We start from the raw sequence: 17,421 nt of genomic DNA, 5'->3' as shown, positions 1-17,421 counted from the left end.
GGGCATCTTCCCCTCGTCTTTAATCCTTTACTCCACTGTACGAAGCCTGCCGGTCGGAGACAGCTCGGTAGGAACGGTGTTCCATCAAAGTTGGAGGCGGGCCGTTGCAAAGTAGGTTCGTTAAACGGCGGAGCGAGAAGAAAAATGATCGATGTCGCTGGAATTCAATTAAACCGGGCCGAGGAAGCCAGGCCGCGGCCGCGGCCGCGACCGCGATGGTATATACGCGTCAGTGTTCCCTTTCGCGTTGGTGTTGGTGCCGGTGTTCGTGTCAAGAACGGGTGAACGCGGCCACCAACACGTCCGTGAATTTATTCGAGGGTGGGCTGGCGAACGGCGCGCCGCACCGACGAGGGTTGCATGCCGGTCGGCTGGCGCCGGGCCAACCGGCCAGCCCCCTTTCGACCCGACCTTCGTTTTACGGCATGGAGAACGACCCTAACCCAGGGTCGAACCCGCGAACGGCCCCGAGAAACCGGCGCGCGTTCGATCGCTTCGAAACGCCGATCGATTACAGTAATGTCTCTCTAATTGACGCCCAGATTGACCACAAAAACGGACAATTTAGGGAGAGGAGATACGATTATTCGAGCTTTGCGATTCGTTTTTATAGTCACGAATTGTTAACAACTATAAAAACGAGCTCCATTTTAGTGGACAATCTGAGCGTCAGTAAGGGAGACATCACTGTACTTATATCGTCGATCGAACTCGATGCTCCGATCGATTGTTCGTCAACAATGGCCCGCGATTCGTCTACAGAATATCCCGAACAACCAGGATCGTTGATAACGAAGATAGAACTCGTATCGGGCTCGATGACCGCGTACAATCGAGCGGCATTAATTGCGCGCGGACTCGTCGAGCGTGCAATTATTTGCCGTGCAACTTTCTCGAGCTGGCCGCGACCCAAATCGTGGCGAGAATCGGTCGGCCGTGTTCCGCCTTAAAACTTTCTACCGGGCGCTCCTTCGCGGCGAAAACCCACGTTTTCCGATCCGGACGTCCGACATCCTCGATCTCCGAGTTCTCAATGGCCCCTCGACCCGTGAAATTTGATTCCCGACGCGGCATTAGCAATTTTCACGACATGCTTGCCTAACAAGCTTATTACCAGAGATCTCCGCGACGAGTCCGACTCCGTTGAAGTACGACGAGGGGTTGATAAACCGTTCGTATTCTCTGTCGCTTTAAATGCGACATATTTTTCTTATGTTCTATCGCGAAGACGCCTGTTTACCCGTATGTACAGAAATAAATATGAGTTCGAGTAAAATTAACGAACGACCACTTTCGACCGCCTCGCGCATCGAATGAACCCTCCCACACGGACTCGTCGCGTTTCCCTCGAATCGATCGCTATCTTTAGCTTCTCGTCCCGTCAATGTTCCACTGCCAGCCGAGGTCGAGACTGCTCCCGACAACGTAAACACCGGACCTGCGACTCCTTTCGCGGCTGACCAGCCAGCGACAGTAATGTCTCTCTAATTGACGCTCAGATTGACCACGGAAATGGACAATTTGGGAAGAGGAGATACGATTATTCGATAGCCTTGCGGTTGGTTTTTATAGTTACGAATTGACAACAATTAGAAGAACGAGCTGCAAGGCTCGAATAATCGTATCTCCTTCCCCCAAATTGTCCATTTTTGTGGACAATCTTAGCGTCGGTAAGGGAGACATTACTGTATCTTTGGAGAAAAGCGTCGTTCGTCAGAGAAATCAAAGTGCAACGGATATTTTATATTTCAAAGGATAAATTCGATTCCGAATTGAAAATATCTCGTCGACGATGTTCCGAACATTGAGCTAACCGTGCGGAAACGATCCGGAACGATGGAGGCGAGAGACGAGGCGAGGCGAGGCGACGGCTTCGGAGATACGAGACAATCGAGGAGACAAAATGTCGGCACCTGCGTCCGAACGTCTTGCCGCGAGGCAGCTCGAGCCGATCTAATTCCATCGGCCCTCTTTTGACCTGGTTTCGAACGTTCCGTTACGGTTTCGGCGCACCTGATTTCACCGAGTCAGTCGAGGACGTGCCCCGCCTTCTCGCCACCCAGAGGATTCGATATTCCCGCGCCGTCGAGCCAGGCTCGAATTACCATATCGAGTCTGCTCGGTTCTGCGACCACCGCCGACTTATGGAAATCACGCTAATCGTTCCGTTCTTTGCTCCGAACTATGCGGATCCCGAGTGCGGAAGAATTTCCTGGCATCCAGCTCTCCGCGTTCCGACAGCCCACGATCGCAGCCTAGTTTCACAGGCGGTCTTTCGTTCTTCGGAATAAGCATCGTTGAACTTTGACGCGGGTCCGGATACCTGCTAAAGGTCGGGCGATCCTAATAACGCCGCGCAACTAGATTCCTCGCATCCTAACGCACAGTCAACGATGCTCCGCATCCTCGAAGGAACGCGAAAGCGTCATCGTTTGCAGCTTTAGCCGTAAACATCTAAATAATAGGTAAAACAGCAATGTCTCTCTAATCGGCGCTCAGATTGTCCACCAAAATGGACAATTTTCGAAAGGGAGATACGATTGTTCAAGCCTTGTGGCTCTTTTTTGTTATGGTTATCGATTGGCAACAACTATAAAAACGAGCTGCAAGGCTCGAGTAATCGTATCTCCTCTTCCCCGATTGTCCATTTTAGTGGACAATCTGAGCGTCGGTAAGGGAGACATTACTGTATACCGCTGGGAAAAATGTTGGATAAAAATGAGTAAACTTCCACCGACGATAACCCCGCTCCTAATCATCGTGCGACGATGACTCTTATCTTAAATTGAAGCTTGAAACTTCTACTTTCGAATGATTTTTCTTAATATTAAGTTCGACGCAGCTTCGCTACTGTAACGCGTTAAATGCGAGGCCACGATGAAAATTGCCATCATACCGAAAAGTGCCGAATACGACGAAGCGCACGGACTTTGTAAAATTTTTCTCGGACATGCCGTTTACGGTTGAACGAAGCCCGATCTTTCCCCTTCAATTTAAAAGAAAAGTCATCATCCTGCGAAAATTTTTCGCGGAGTTATCGTCGATCGAAGTTGACCAACTTTCTGCCAAAAAATTAATCGGCGAATCAACGTTCCCGTAAACGAGTAAACGAATAAACGTTCAGCGGCGAGCATAAATAGCCGAGCTAGAGGATCCCGAAGGAATCAGAGTCGAGGATCGAACGATTAAAAACGATTACCGTACGCGGCGCGTCGCGTCGTTACAAAGTTTGGCGAGCTTCGAAGGCTGTCAAAAACAACAACAACTGGAGCACAACAACAACAACAACTGTATCACGAACAACGATAAAAACAATAGGAAACGGAATACGTCCGTTGATAATTGGTCTCGCGAATCCCAAACCAGCTTTCCCGAAGAGCCAACGTTCCTATGTTCCAACGAGAGCTCGAAAATAAGGGAAACGTTTGTGCGCGACGCGAATGTGGAACGCGCGGCTTAGTGTCTTCGCGAAACGCAATTACACAGGCTCGTGTTTCACCGGCGACACCGTCGAAAACATCGCGTTCCCCGGGCTTAATTGAAGAGGACGCGAGCTCTCGTTTTTCCCGATCGTTTCGGCCCTCAGAACCACGTCGACCTAACGTTGCTGCGGTTGCCCTAACGACCGGCGGCCGAGCCAGTAGCGCGGACCTGCCAATGATCAGACAATGCCTTTGCCGCTGTCCAACGATCTACAGTAATGTCTCCCTTACTGACGCTCACTGATTGTCCACAAAAATGGACAATTTGGGAAGAGGAGATACGATTGTTCGAACCTTGCGACTCGTCTTTATAGTTGTTGACAATCGATAACCATAAAAAAACGAGCAACAAGGCTCGAACAATCGTATCTTCTCTTCCAAAATTGTCCATTTTTGTGGACAGTCTGAGCGTCAATTAGAGAGACATTACCGTACTCGAGGAACGCGTGGAGGGCTAAGGATTAATATTTCCAGTAGTTATTTCGAACAGATAAGAGAAATCAGGCGAGTAGTATATCCCTGGCACGGGTCGGACAATGGCGTAGCTCTACCTAGATCCGAGAACGCATAAATTTGTTAATTAATTGGACTCGCCAGAAATTCTGGCTCCGGCAATAATTAATAGGTCGAGCAGAGATCGTTGGAAGGGAAAACGGTTCGAGGAATCGTTCCGAATCGTCGATTAGCGTGCTCGACGAGGCGTCGCCTCGCCACGCCGCGCATCTTGTGGAACGTTAGCTCGTAGCTCGCGGGAAACGGTGTCGTCGTCGGGTAATTAGCGAACGATGCCAATGAACGAAGCGAGACATCATTGCGGCGACGGTCTCGAGAATGGAGAGAGGATATAGGTCGTGGAGTGCCGGAGACGGTATCCGAGGCACCTAAGCGATTCTCGATATCTGATAAAATGTTTCGCCTAGTCGACCGAAACTGCGCCCTGTCCACAAAGCAACAGGCGACCAAACCAGATCAAACCAGACGGAACGTTCCCGTTCGAGATTCGACGCTCGCTAATTATTCATTAGTTTCGTCGTTGCGTCGATTATGCGCAAACGGGCGAATCATTCGCCGTTTCTTATACGGCAAAAATTGACGGCCCTAATTGTGACGCTTCGATGTCCACGAAAATGGACAATTTGGAAAGAACAGATACCGTTATTCGAGCCATTTTGTAGTCACCGATTTTCAATAATTACAAAAACAAACCGCAAGGCTCGCATAATCGTATCTCCACTTCCCAAATTGTCCACTTTTGTGGGCAATTAGGGAGAAATTCAAACGAATTCAACATACAGCAACCTTTAGCCATGAAATTAAGTGGAAAGCGACATTTTTCTGCCTTTTTATATCAATTTTTCTTTCGCGATCTTCTCCTTTTCTTTTCTTCCCAACGACGCTACTTGCCTCTCCGATAAAACCTATTATATCTCCCTCTTGCTAAATAAATATATCTACTATATACTCGTTATGCACGCTGTGAACTTTTACTTACTTTTCTCCTTATCCTATATTATATTTATATATTTGATTTTGTTTATCGTACTGCTCGTGCGACGGCTACACTTCTTATTTCCTCCTCGCTTTATTAAAAGAATTTCGGCCCCCGAAAAAGAGGGTGTTCGGCACACCGTGCGCCGTTAAAATGGCGTTTAAGGTCGGCAAGTTTCCAGCGAACCCCGATAAAGATTCGGAGCTGGGACACCGGCCGGTCCCTGCGGCAAACTTTCGGCCGATCCGACGCAGCCCCGAGTCGGATCCGTCGTTAAAAGTTCGCCGGCGACGATCCCCGATCGGCCGCGGATAAATAAACAGAGAAAATTGTTCGGACCGAACGCGTTGCGCGTTCTTTCGCCGCGGTGCCGAGTTTTGCCTTCGCTGTTCCGAGTCGCGTCGAAAGTCGTGCCCGGCACCGTGCCTCTCCGTCCGCGATCCAATTCCGGGCTCGAACTTTGGACGCGTTCCAAATAGATTATCTCCCCGGACACAGCTGGCCAGCCTGGAAAATCCGCGGCCGGTGTAATTCCCCGCGATAACGGGGCCCGGTGCCGACGAGCAAAACCGTGAGCTCCTTACCGCGATCACCGGTTACGCAATCGGCGATTACGGCTTCGACGTTCCAGAAACAACGACTCGGCCCGTTTCCCGACCGACGATCTCGCTCGCGTTCGCTCGAAACATCCGCTATTTTTCCAGCGAAATTTTTCGATCGCTGTCTGAAATCATCGGCGATCCGTTCGGTCGATCGGCGACGCTCGCCTAATGCCGATCGTATCGAACCTGCCGGATCACGGGGCTCGATCGACTTATTTTATGCCGTAGCCTTGTTCTCACGGTGCTCCGATCGGAAGTTTGCTCGGCTAAAATAATAACGCGGCTCGAGGCGAGCTTCAAAGACGACTGTATCAAATTTTCGATCGATCCTTTACTTCCCGAGTTGTCGCGGCAACCTTCGGATTTTTATAGCTTGGCCTACGATCTACTCGTCTTTTAGGGGACCCTGAGACGAATTCGGCAAGAAATTGGCTGCGAGAGAAATTGTAGGTTCACCTATGAACCGAAGGTGACCTTGGTAACTCCGGTAGAAAAGGGTCGACGAGAAATTCGGTGCGGTCGACTCGAAGCTCTCCTCGAACCGTGTTACTTTAGCTCGGAACATTTCGAATCGAGCCATCAGCGAATAAATTAGGCCGATCCCCTGCGATCGGACGTGCCCCGGTCGCACGTGGAACTCTATTGTAACTCCTCCGATTCCCGAGATATTTTCTTCCGATCTCTGTTGTTGTTCTTTGAAAAGACGCTTCAATTAGAATATCTCGGAGGCGCGTTAATTTTACGATCCCGGAGCAAACGGGAGAGATTACTCGGGGGAGTCGAGCCGAGTCGAGTCGAGTCGAGTCGAGTCGGGTCTCGCGTTTCCCCTGACAATCGCGTAGATCTCTTTCTCTATCGAGCCTTCTATCGAGCCGCTCGCGGCACGATGGATGCCTTGCCTCGCGGAGGCTAATGGCCTGTTTCCTGCTATCGCCAACGAATCGGGAACACGGCTACAGGATCGACGATCCCGTTTCGATTTTTCGTTAACTACATTCCAACGGGATCGAAATCGTTTATTCGGCGTTTCTTACGATCGTTACTCATTTTCGGTACACTTTACTTTGTACTATTATTTATTATTGTTTTTGCTATTATCATCGTCTTATTCATTATTCGTCGCGCGATGCAGCTTCCTTTTTCTTGCAGTTTAGCACACCCACGCGTTCCGAGATGCGTCGCTTCCCACGCGAGAGGAACTTGCAACTTCGGAAGTTTCTCGTATTAGTTTCGCGCAGTTTAATCACATCTCCGGAACACCGAGTACAATCGTTTGCTGCGGAAGAATCGTCGGGATTTCAACGATTCCGGGACGAATAACGCGCGAAATCGGCGGGGTTTCGGCGGGCCCTCGATGCTAATCGGTTGAACGGCGAGCGAAGAAATTGAAAATATTGATCAGGAGTTGGTGGCAAGTTTTAAAGTAATCACCGCGGCCATTAGTCGGCGAGGGTGTTCGGTAGACCGTAAATTGATTTCGAGGTTGATTTTGTTGGGGGGAGAAAGCAGCGGCAGAAATTGCAAGACCGAGTAGAATTTTCTGGGACGCCGGAACGGTCGTCGTAGAATATCGATGAGCCGTTGTTTTCCCAGGGCTCTCTCTCTCTCTCTGAGACGCTCTCCGGAACAGCGGAACTTGCACAACGTTCTCGATATCGAGACCGGACCAGAAAAAATATTTGTCGCCGATTAAAAAGCCAACGGTGTTTCGACGGCCTTTGTCTCGCGGCCGAAACTCGTACGAAGTTCGAACTACGGCGGAACTTGTTACCGCGTTTTAACGGGGCCATCCTTCCGAATGCTTTCGAAAGTTCCATTCAATTTTCGTGGAAACTTCCTGGAAGGGAGCCGACGCGCTCCTTCGGTATTGGCCTCGCGGTGCGTACACCGTTGCGGGATATGTCTGTCTAATTGACGTTCAGATTGTCCACCAAAATGGACAATTTGGGAAGAGGAGATACGACAACAACTATAAAATAATCGTATCTCCTCTTCCCAAATTGACCATTTTTGTGAACAATCTGAGCGTCGGTAAGGGAGACATTACTGTAATGTCCTTTCGGGGAATTACTTTTTAAACGGCGAGACGAATCGTATCTTGCGGGCCCGCTCTGGTAAATTTCTTCGCTTCGGTTCTTCGCGCTCGAAAACACAAAGAATACCTTTCGAAAAATTAGTTGCCGACCTATATTCGACGCAGGCCGCACGATCTCGAATGAAATGCGGCAAAATGTGGGAACGAGAGCAGGAATTAATTAACAGCGATCGCGTCGAATCCGCGAGAAGCCAGAAAGGAGGGTAACCCTGGGGTGTCCCGCGGCCGGTGTGCGGCTGGCAAATGTTTCGCGTCGGTCGCGGACGCGGATAATTGCGCGAGAGCCCGTCGACCCGGCCAATTAACATCGTCGCGGCGATAAACGCGATAACGCCGCTGATGATCGACCTACGAACTGCCATTTTAATCCTGCGACACCTCGTCGCCCGTTGCCTCCGCGCGGAAAAGGTTCGCGGAGAGGCTAGGGGATCGGGTTCGCCACTGGTCGGACACCGGAAATGTGGCGAAATAATGTGATAAATTGTAATAGAGAAATTTTCGGAACCAATTGCAAGAAATTTAACCTTGACACAGCGATGCTAGATTAAAAACGAAGACGTAACTTTTTTATTTTATTTCTAATCTTTTGCCACGATTCGAAGGCAATTCAGAGGACACATGACACGAGATACGAAGGTAGTACAAAATAACCTTGTAGCTTCCGGCGATTCGCCGGGAATTTCCGCCATTATACGCTCGACCGACTCCTTATTATCTGCGTAGCAATAAGTTACATAGGCGTCGGACCAGCACAGAGAAATTCGCAGCACCCCGAGATTTGGCATTTCCAGGAGAAATTCCTGTACATATTTCCAAGCACGAAATTCCTTTAACGATCTCCGAACCGCCTTAAATATGCCCCGCTTCGATTTCAAATAAATATCATTTGGCGAATCGGATAGGCGAATGGACGAGCAAAGGACCGCGAATCGGGCACGAGATTCCAGTTAATTGAAAGGTTCGAGGGCGGCGGTTTTCGAAAATTAGGCTAGGAGATAAGGCACGTCGGCGATATCCGGTCGGACACGGAGCCACCAGGAGATAAGGCACATCGTTGGTCGGACGCGAAGGCTTGGAGCCGGTTTACACGGCGGTGGAACGGTCGGGAATCGAATCGATATATCGGAGTCGACCGATTGGAGAGAGCAGGCAGGTGCGTCAACACCTGGCCGTCCCGTCCCGTCGCGTCCCGACGCGTCCCGACGCGTCCCGTCGCTGCCACGTGCAGGGGTCGACGTGGAAAAAAGTCGACGGTTCAATTAGGATCAACCGAACGCGGTCTTCTGTGAATTCCTAGCCAGACCCAACCAGACCGCGCGGTGGCTAACAACGTTCCTTGGCTCGGCTTCTTGAAAAACCAACCCGAAGAGAACCGGGTCAAGTACGAATTCATGCGTCTCTGACCGCCCCCGCGCGCCTCTCCTCCACCGCGGAGGCTGAATTAAACATCCGAGCAACCGGGCTCGTCGGCTTGCCAGTGACAATTAGCCGACGCTTCCACCCTAGAAAAATTACCGTTCGCTCTGCACGTGCGTGGGCGGAGAAGATCCGTCGGATTTGTCCGATAGATGCGCGCGAGAAAAGATCTTCCATTTGCTTCTCCGTATTCCGAGGAGAACGTTCGTTCGTGACTCGATCGTACATGCCTGGACTGTTCCAATTGCTTTTTATAACGCTTCTACAAGTACTGGTTAGTGCAATAATTACACGGATTGCTTCGATCGCGTTATTTCTTGCCGCGGTAAAGCCAAAGTTCTGCGACAAAAGTATCGAGAAGTAAATGCTATTTTTTAAAAAAAGAAGACAAAATATCGATTCTATGGGGGGAATATCGTTTCGGCAAGGGGGAAGGACACCGTCGAATCGAGGAATTCCGCGAGACTTCCGCGTTCTAACGAGCAGCGCGGCGCGCCGAAATCCTGCTCGTTAAGCGAATCAATTAACAGTGGCCGAAAAATGCCGCCTCGCGCGTTTTGGGGCAGTTCGTCGCGAACGTTCGCGTCGATTTTTCGTCCCGGCCATCGGGCCGGAGTCATTTTTTAGAGCGACTCGGAGCGCTCTCCTCCGGGACAGCGTCGGTTCCAACGAGAACGAGCGATGTCTGCCCCGTAAATATAATCGGGCCGGCCCCGGCACGGCGTTTGATAGGGTCGGGACGAGAGAGAAAAAACGTCGGGGAAAATAGGGAAACGGCTCTGCTGCGCTCTGGCACGCTCCGCTCGGCATGAATATCAATGGCGCGGCTCGGCGCGGCTCGGCGCGGCGAGCACAATCGCGTGCCGCATATACACCGGCGGCCAAAAGTGCGCCGGGATCAAGGGAAACGAACCGGTCCACAAAAGGACGGGCTGTCTTTGTGAAGGCTCCTGGAAGGCACGGTCCTTTCACCGGCGGGACGCTTCATCATCTCGATAATGGCACTCCGTACACCGGAATCCTTGATAAGGCCCTCGCGATATCTCTCTCGCGCGGGTCAGATTTCAGTTCTGCCAGATTTCATCGGCAGGTTCCAGCTGTTCCAGCCACCGCGATCGCGGTAACGAGACAGCGGTGGTTATATCCTGGACCTGGCACTTGCGGAGCGATGTTCTTTTCGAAGGAATTTCAGCCGGTCGAAGATTTCGTACGTTCGACGATGCGGTCAGAGGCAAACCGGCCCGCGTTTTTGGTCTCGAAACTCGCAGGACCGCGATTTTCTCCTGCAGAATTTTCTCTCGATCGAGAGTTATACGTGTTCGACGATCTTTCTTTAACCCCTTTGCCGTACTTCGAAGCGTCCGACACGCGACGGAGATTTCTAGCAACAATCTGTTAAAATGCGAATGCTATTCCGTTCTCTTCGGTCCGAATAAAATTCCGATCTCTGCTCGGCAGTGTTTAAACGATCGAGTAAACGTGAACGCGCACGATGAATAGGAATGATCCTTTTTCTTCTTAGAAATCGTTACGATCGGGAAAACTTCTGATCATCGCGACCACGAAGAAAATCGGAATAATCTCTTTATCCTCGAATTCGTTCCTGTTCCTTGTTCGGAGCGCAATGTTTCTCGCAGAATTCTGTTTTCGACGACGCGTCGAAGATCGCAACGGTTCGAAAACCATCCGAAGCTCGACGATCGCGAAAAGGTCGCGCGGGGTCGCTGATCCGTAGTTAAAAGTATTCCGGGAATATCCGAAGCGAGAGAGCGTCGCCGTCCGTCGATTCGCCGCGAAAAGCGATTTATTTATTATAGTTTCACGGCTGTCGGCGAACGATATTTCATCCGGGCGATTCATGAAACGACGATGATGCGGCGATAATCCGGCGATAATCCGGCGAGATGCTTTCGGCCGGCGGCGTGCAAGGGCAGGATGTTCGCGACGAGGAAACGCGCGCGGGGATCCATGGCACTTGTGCCGGCTGTATCGACGGGGGAATCTCGATCGTCTTTTTACCATAAATACGGCCGCCGAGCTTCGCGCTTTCGAACCGAATCGACTGGATCCGATTAATCGCCGCTCATTAGTCGACCGGGACCCCCGGAGGCCTTCGATCCGGCCGGCTTCGCGAATTCATTTTCGGAACACGGTTATTGAAAGCTCCAACGCGCGACCTCGTGTTCAGAAACCGTGCGAATTTTCTATCGCGACGTCGTTCCGCGTCTCGTGCGACACGGAAATATAACCGTGGGTTGGAACAGCTACTCTGAATTTAACGTTGAAACAACTCGAAGTGCTAATTATTAGTTTTTTTATGCAAGAGAGCGCGCGTCAGCTTCCGTCGAAGCGCTAAAACCTGAATACAGTAACGTCACCCTTACCGACGCTCAGGTTGTGTACAGAAATGGACAATTTTGGAAGAGAAGATACGATTGTTCGAGACTTGTGGCTCGTTTTTTATGGTTATCGATTGTCGACAACTATAAAAACGAGTCGCAAGGTTTTCGAATAATCGTATCTCCTCTTCCCAAATTGTCTATTTTCGCGCACCATTTTTGAGCGTCAGTAAGGGAGACATTACTGTGTCTCGAATAGAATCTAAAAATTACAGAAACGGGGACTCTCCGCGTCCGTCGAACGAGGGATGAAATTAAAACGTCGTTCGTCCCGAAGCGTCGAAACTTCTGTAGACGGCAGGCGAACGCCGGAAATGTCGTCGAAGCCGAGCCGCGTTGTCAGAAGTCGTAACAATCGCGTTGGATCGGCCGGATCCCAGGGAAATATTACGATTGTCGCGTGCGTCGGACAGGTTTTATCGCGTTTGTTCGCGATCGTCGGAACGACCGTTCCGAATATCCTCTCTCGGTCTCTCTCGCTCTCGTGGAGAAGCTCGCGTTTACGAGCAGCTTAACTGTTTGGTCGATCAGTCACGGAAATGCGATGCGATAGGGTGGCGCGCGGCCTCGATGCTCGTAGGCCATTTAATGTCACTGTCAGGAGTCGCTCGGATCCACGGCCTAATCGAATCAGCCCATCCGCCGGAGGAGGATCCGACTTCGTTTAGGGCCCCGTCGAGCAATCTTACGTCAGAAATGCTCTGTTTACCAACCGGATCCCAGAAATACCCGCGGTTCTGTCGCCAGCCGCGCCGCGTCCGATTTAATTAGACCGCGGATCTTTACGCGAAGCAGAAATTCTCCGCGTTTCTAGCAAACGATTTCTATCTTCCATTGCTACGGCAACTCGACACCGGCCTGTCCTTCGATCCTTCGAATTCTCCCACTGTGTTACAAATTGCACGAAAATTGGTAAAATCCGCGGGTCCGCCGGTCTACAACTTCGAAGTACAGTAATGTCTCCCATACCGACGCTTATATTGTCCACAGAAATGGACAATTTGGGAAGGGGAGATACGATTATTCGAGCCTTGCAGCTGGTTTTTATAGTTGTCGACGATTCGTGACTATAAAAATGAACAGCAAGGCTCGAATAATCGTCTCTCTTCTCCCTAAATTGTCCATTTTTGTGGACAATCTGTGCGTCAATTAGAGAGACATTACTGTAGAACGGAGACGACGCCGGTCGGACAGAAATCTTCCTCGATTTTTTCCCCCGAATCGCCGAGATAACGCGTTTCGCGTATTACCTGTCGGCGAAGGGAGAGTCGTCCGTCGTTCATCGATTCGCGAACACTGCGGAGAAATAATCCTGCAGTCAATGTAAACGCGCCCGAAGACGGCCGAACCGAGCAACAGAGACAACCGCGTCGCGAAACAATGCGATTCGCGTTCGTGGGTGGAACAATTGAACATTTTCCAGCGAACCGGCTCGGAGCCGAGAGCAGGGTGCAGGGTGCAGGGTGCAGGGTGCAGGGTGCAGGGAGCAGAGAGCAGAGAGCCGCGCGAGACAGAGCAATTTGCACTGCCTCGGAGAAGGTTCGCTCGCCGAGATCAGAAACCGGTCGACCATGGTCGAACAGCGGTTTCACGCCACCGTGCTGCTGGCTAACATAAATCAGCCCCTACAACAGCTATGAAACGCTGCGAGGTAACGGAGATAACGGACATATTGCAACGGGGGATGAAAGTTCCCCCGAGAGAAGAGGACGAGGAGAGCCTCGGGGATCGGGGGATCGAACGCTTCCAGTCCCCGCCCCCCGTTAGCGGAGCCCATTAGGAGATCGATCCCTTTTCACCCTCAATCTCCTTGGTTCTCTTTCGTTGATTCGCCTTTGTCCAAATATCATCGCCGTGTTCGACGATAGCGAGATCGTCGGAGAATAGGATCCTCCGAACGTCGAGACAACCGAGAAACGCTGTGCCAAGACGTTCGAGAACTCTTTTCTTTCCTCGATTAATCGAACGAGTTGAAATTAATACGTGTCGGCAATTAACAATTAACTGCAGCAATACTGTAGATAAATGACAGTTTTTCCGAATGTTTCCTCTCCGTTTTAAATTCTACCCAACTTGTTCCGCATCTCCTCGATTCTACGTTAGAAGAATCTCGGAGTATCTTTGCATTGTCCCCAGAAAAACGTCCACGTTTGTCCACGAAATCGTCGAAACATGTTTACTTTAGTTCTATTCATTACAGTCGACCTCGGACAATTTTAATTTCGCGCAAAGATCCGCAGCCTCGCAACAGTTGCGCGACGGTTTTCGATTCTGCTTTCGAAGCTTTTTCGATTCTGGGATCATCGTTCGTTCTCCGGGGAAAGAACACGAAGAACACCAAGATCGAATGCTGTTCTCTCCGGTTCTCTCCGTTAAGAAATCGAGACGTTACCTCCCTGCGTTTCGATCCTCCCGCTGCATCAATTCGCCCAAAGGTTTCGGTTACCACCGTCGAGAATCTCGTTGGCGAGCGAAGAGAGAAGGGAACAAAGACTCGCTGAAGATCGAACGCGAAAGAAGAAGAAGAAGAAAAGCAGGCGGAAAGCTGGTTAAAATGGCCATCGAACGAGCCGGACGAAACGGATTTCTAGCGACGGCGGCGGCGAAGCCCGGCTTTCGCCGAATCAATTTCGAGGAGGAGAACTCGGAAAAGGGCGGCGAAAGGGGCAATTTCTCCGATTTTACACGATCTACCCAACAACGACGATCTCCCAGCAACCTTCGACCCTTCTCGCGGTCGTAGCAGCCACGTTTCCACGGAATTCGGAAACGCGAGGCGATCGTCGTTGGCCTAATCGTCCCCGAATCAGCTGCAAAGTCAGCTGCGCGAGTGCGATCCAAGATCAACTGGTGTCTAGGATCTAGCACGATCGCGACCGGTGCAACAGATCTCTAGACTAGGCTAGAGCAAGCCGGACTACGCGTTTGAAGCGAGCGGCATCGATACGCTGGCGGTTAGGGGATCGAAGATAACGGAAAAGACAGCGATGCCGTCGACGACGGGATATTTCAACGGAGATTTCGGTTCTCTCGTCGACACGGTTACCGTCGAGGCGCCCAATGGGTGTATACACCCCTTCGCGAAGGGGTTCGAAGGAGGCGTACGCGACGATCGGCGAGAAATTTCAACGCGAAACGCACGAGAACGTAACAAATTTGGGACTTACCTGTTTAGCGGCCGGTGGTGTCGCGCGAGTCCCCGTATCCCGGCTCCCACAATGAATCACAGTTCACGGTTGGTAACGATACTAAACTACTCCCGGCCGGTCATCGAGCCGACCAGGCTCGTCCTCGTCCTCCCAGGCCGTGACAGTGCACCTGCCAGCCTATATCCGCCGAGGTGTCATCCAGCAGCGTCTCAATTAGATTCGCATGCCATCGCCGTCCGCGTTCCGTCCCTGCCGTATCCGTCTCTGTCTCTGTCGCTGTCGCTGTCGCGAATCAACCAGCCAGCCCAGCGAAATCCTGCCGCGTTCGCCGAACACTTCTTCCGGGCCCTCTCTTCCGGGTCCTCGCTGGCTCGACCAGAGTTAGGGTATCCGGTGGTCCGCGCCCCTCTAGCTCTCCCGGCCAGGGCGAAGCTAGAAGCTCTTCCTCCTCCGCCTCTTTCTCTTCTTCCGCTTCTTCTGTTCCTTCTTCTTCTTCTTCTTCTTCTTCTTCTTCTTCCGGTTCTTCAGACACTCCAGGCCGGCTGTGTCGCCTTTTGTTCCTCGGCCTTTCGGTTCACCGTCGTTCTACGCGCCCGGACCAGCTCGTAGCCGTGTTCGAAACTAACGAAAATTCCGGCACGCACGACTCTCTCTCTCTCTCTCCCTCTCGTTCTCTCTCCCTCTCGTTCTCTCTCCCTCTCGCTCTCGCGCGCGCGCTCTCTCGCTCTCTCTCTCTCTCTCTCTCGCTCTCTCTCTCGCTCTCGACACACACGGCTCTCGGTGCTGCTGGCCAGAGTCACATTTTAGTGCGACACACACGGGTGCCGCGGGGTTACGCTCTCTCGCCTCTCTCTCCTTCTCCAGCCGCCTGCCTTTTCCCACCCTCGGCGCCAGCCCCACCTGCACCCTCGACTCCCACCGGCGGACCAACCCCTCCGTTTCCAGGATCTCCCACCCTTCCTCTCTCTCTCTCTCTCTCTCCCTCTCGTCGGGCGGCACGATGGAATCGAACGGACACCCCCGAATCGTCCAAATTCCACGAGAATTTCCGATGTAACCGACCCGGCGAGCAAAGCACGACCTCGAACAACCCTGGATGCTCGACGAAACTCGGGCCGGCGAACCGTTCGCGCGCGCGGACCGGGTTTCCCAAAAATCCGAACCAAGGGAGAGCCTTCCGCGCGGAAGAACAAAGGTCCGCCCGAAATCCACGTATTCCGCGAACTTGTGGATCGATCCCATCGCTAGCACCCTTCTGGTACAACCCCTCCGGATGATACGCCGCTGATCCCGTGTCCACGGTTCCCCTTCCCGCGCCGATAAAACTCGGCGACGTAGCACCCGAACCCAGCTCCCGACGCATTTTCTCGGCGCGGCCCTCTTTCGCGTCGGTTCGCCACCGAATCGTTCCGAATCGTTACGAATTCTTCCGAATCGTTCCTCGATCGCTTCCGAACGCTTCCTCGCTGCTGAGCAAGCACGCTCGCGGCTCCGTGTATTCTTTATCGAACCCGTACGCACGATGTTATCGTAGAACCGAGCCCTCGAGTAGAATTTCCGGTAATCCCGCCGACGCGAATTATTATTTTACGACGCGAACGTGCTCGGCTATCGATATCCTGGCTGCTGTTACTCGAATCTGCCGTTCGACGCGCTGTTCGGATAAGCGAGACCGTTTTAAATTTCGAACGGAAAACCCGCTGGAAGAGGCTTCGTCGAACGGCACCGGTCGCGGTTCCCCAGCGATCGGTTCCGTCGATCCTCTCGTCCGAATCTCGTCTCCATCGGCATTGAAATTCCCGTCGTCTCGTCCGAACTTTCCCTTTGAAAAATTCGCGGAGACCGTTGCCCCGAATCGCGAGGGAGACCCGGCGTGGCTACGGGCCTGGAAGTCGCCCCCGTAACGGTAGCGGCTTATCCCCTTCGGAGAACCACCCCTGCCGCATAGTGGCTTCGAACACTTCGAATAGCACCCCCCGGCCCTCGGCCCTCGGCTCAATGGTGTACGCAAACGTGTCATCTAGATACGCGTCTATCGAGACCGTCGCGAAAGCGCGTCGAGCTTTCTGGGTTGGTTGAATGGAGACGGGACTTGTTTTGATCCGCGGAAGCTTCAAGCTAGGAAGCGGCGAGACCGCGGCACCGATGCCGTCCGGAGACAACCGAATTCGAACAATGGTAATCGGCGAGAGCCGAGTCGCTTTCAGGGATCAGAGGCGAACTCGAGCTTCCCGTTTCCGGGGCGGTTGACGCTCGAAGGAGCCCGATCGACGCGACACACCGAGACGATCTCAACGACCGATTCTCGGTCGACACGTTACGTCGCTCGGGTTTGCCCCCTTCTAAGTCTTCCGGAGAGAGATTCGGTCTATCCGTTAAAGCTATTAGCCGAAGTTCTCTACGCAGGTCTTCGGGCGCTCTTCAGGCTCTCGTGCGAACGATTCCCTCGAGTTTCTTGGCTCGTGGAGGGAGCGAGCGAGTTTCCTAAAAGGGGAAGCAAAGCGGGTTGTTGATTCGCGAGCCAGGAAGCGCGTCCCGGAATCGTCGATCGATAGATTTCACCGTGATAATTATAGCGGGCCCATTGAATTATTCGAAACGACGAACTCTCGAGCGAGAACTCTTTTTTTTGTACGCCGACGACTACTTTCGCTCCCGGTTAGCCATCCTCGACGACGTCGTTCCTATCGTTCCTGCCGTACCGGAGCCGTAAAGAGGCCGAGGGGATGGAAAACCGAAGGGGGAACCTTGGCCGATCGGAGGACGCGACCTCGTAAAACCGAGGCAAG

At 52.1% G+C, this 17,421-nt stretch overlaps 1 protein-coding gene across 1 annotated transcript in view; it reads right to left on the bottom strand.

Moving 5' to 3' along the window:
* Positions 1-15,519, bottom strand: part of LOC117226946 (solute carrier family 7 member 14) — a 54,301-nt gene extending 38,782 nt beyond the window's left edge. Inside the window, exon 1 of the mRNA XM_033481751.2 lies at positions 14,651-15,519. The gene's annotated coding sequence lies outside the window, so the exon portion shown is untranslated. The remainder of the gene's footprint in view (positions 1-14,650) is intronic.
* Between the last annotated feature and the right edge of the window lie 1,902 nt (positions 15,520-17,421).

Source organism: Megalopta genalis, chromosome 5 (assembly GCF_051020955.1).
Source record: "Megalopta genalis isolate 19385.01 chromosome 5, iyMegGena1_principal, whole genome shotgun sequence".
NCBI lineage: Eukaryota > Metazoa > Arthropoda > Insecta > Hymenoptera > Halictidae > Megalopta > Megalopta genalis.
The sequence above is the reverse complement of the archived record's forward strand: the minus strand, read 5'-3'. Positions and strand labels throughout refer to the sequence as shown.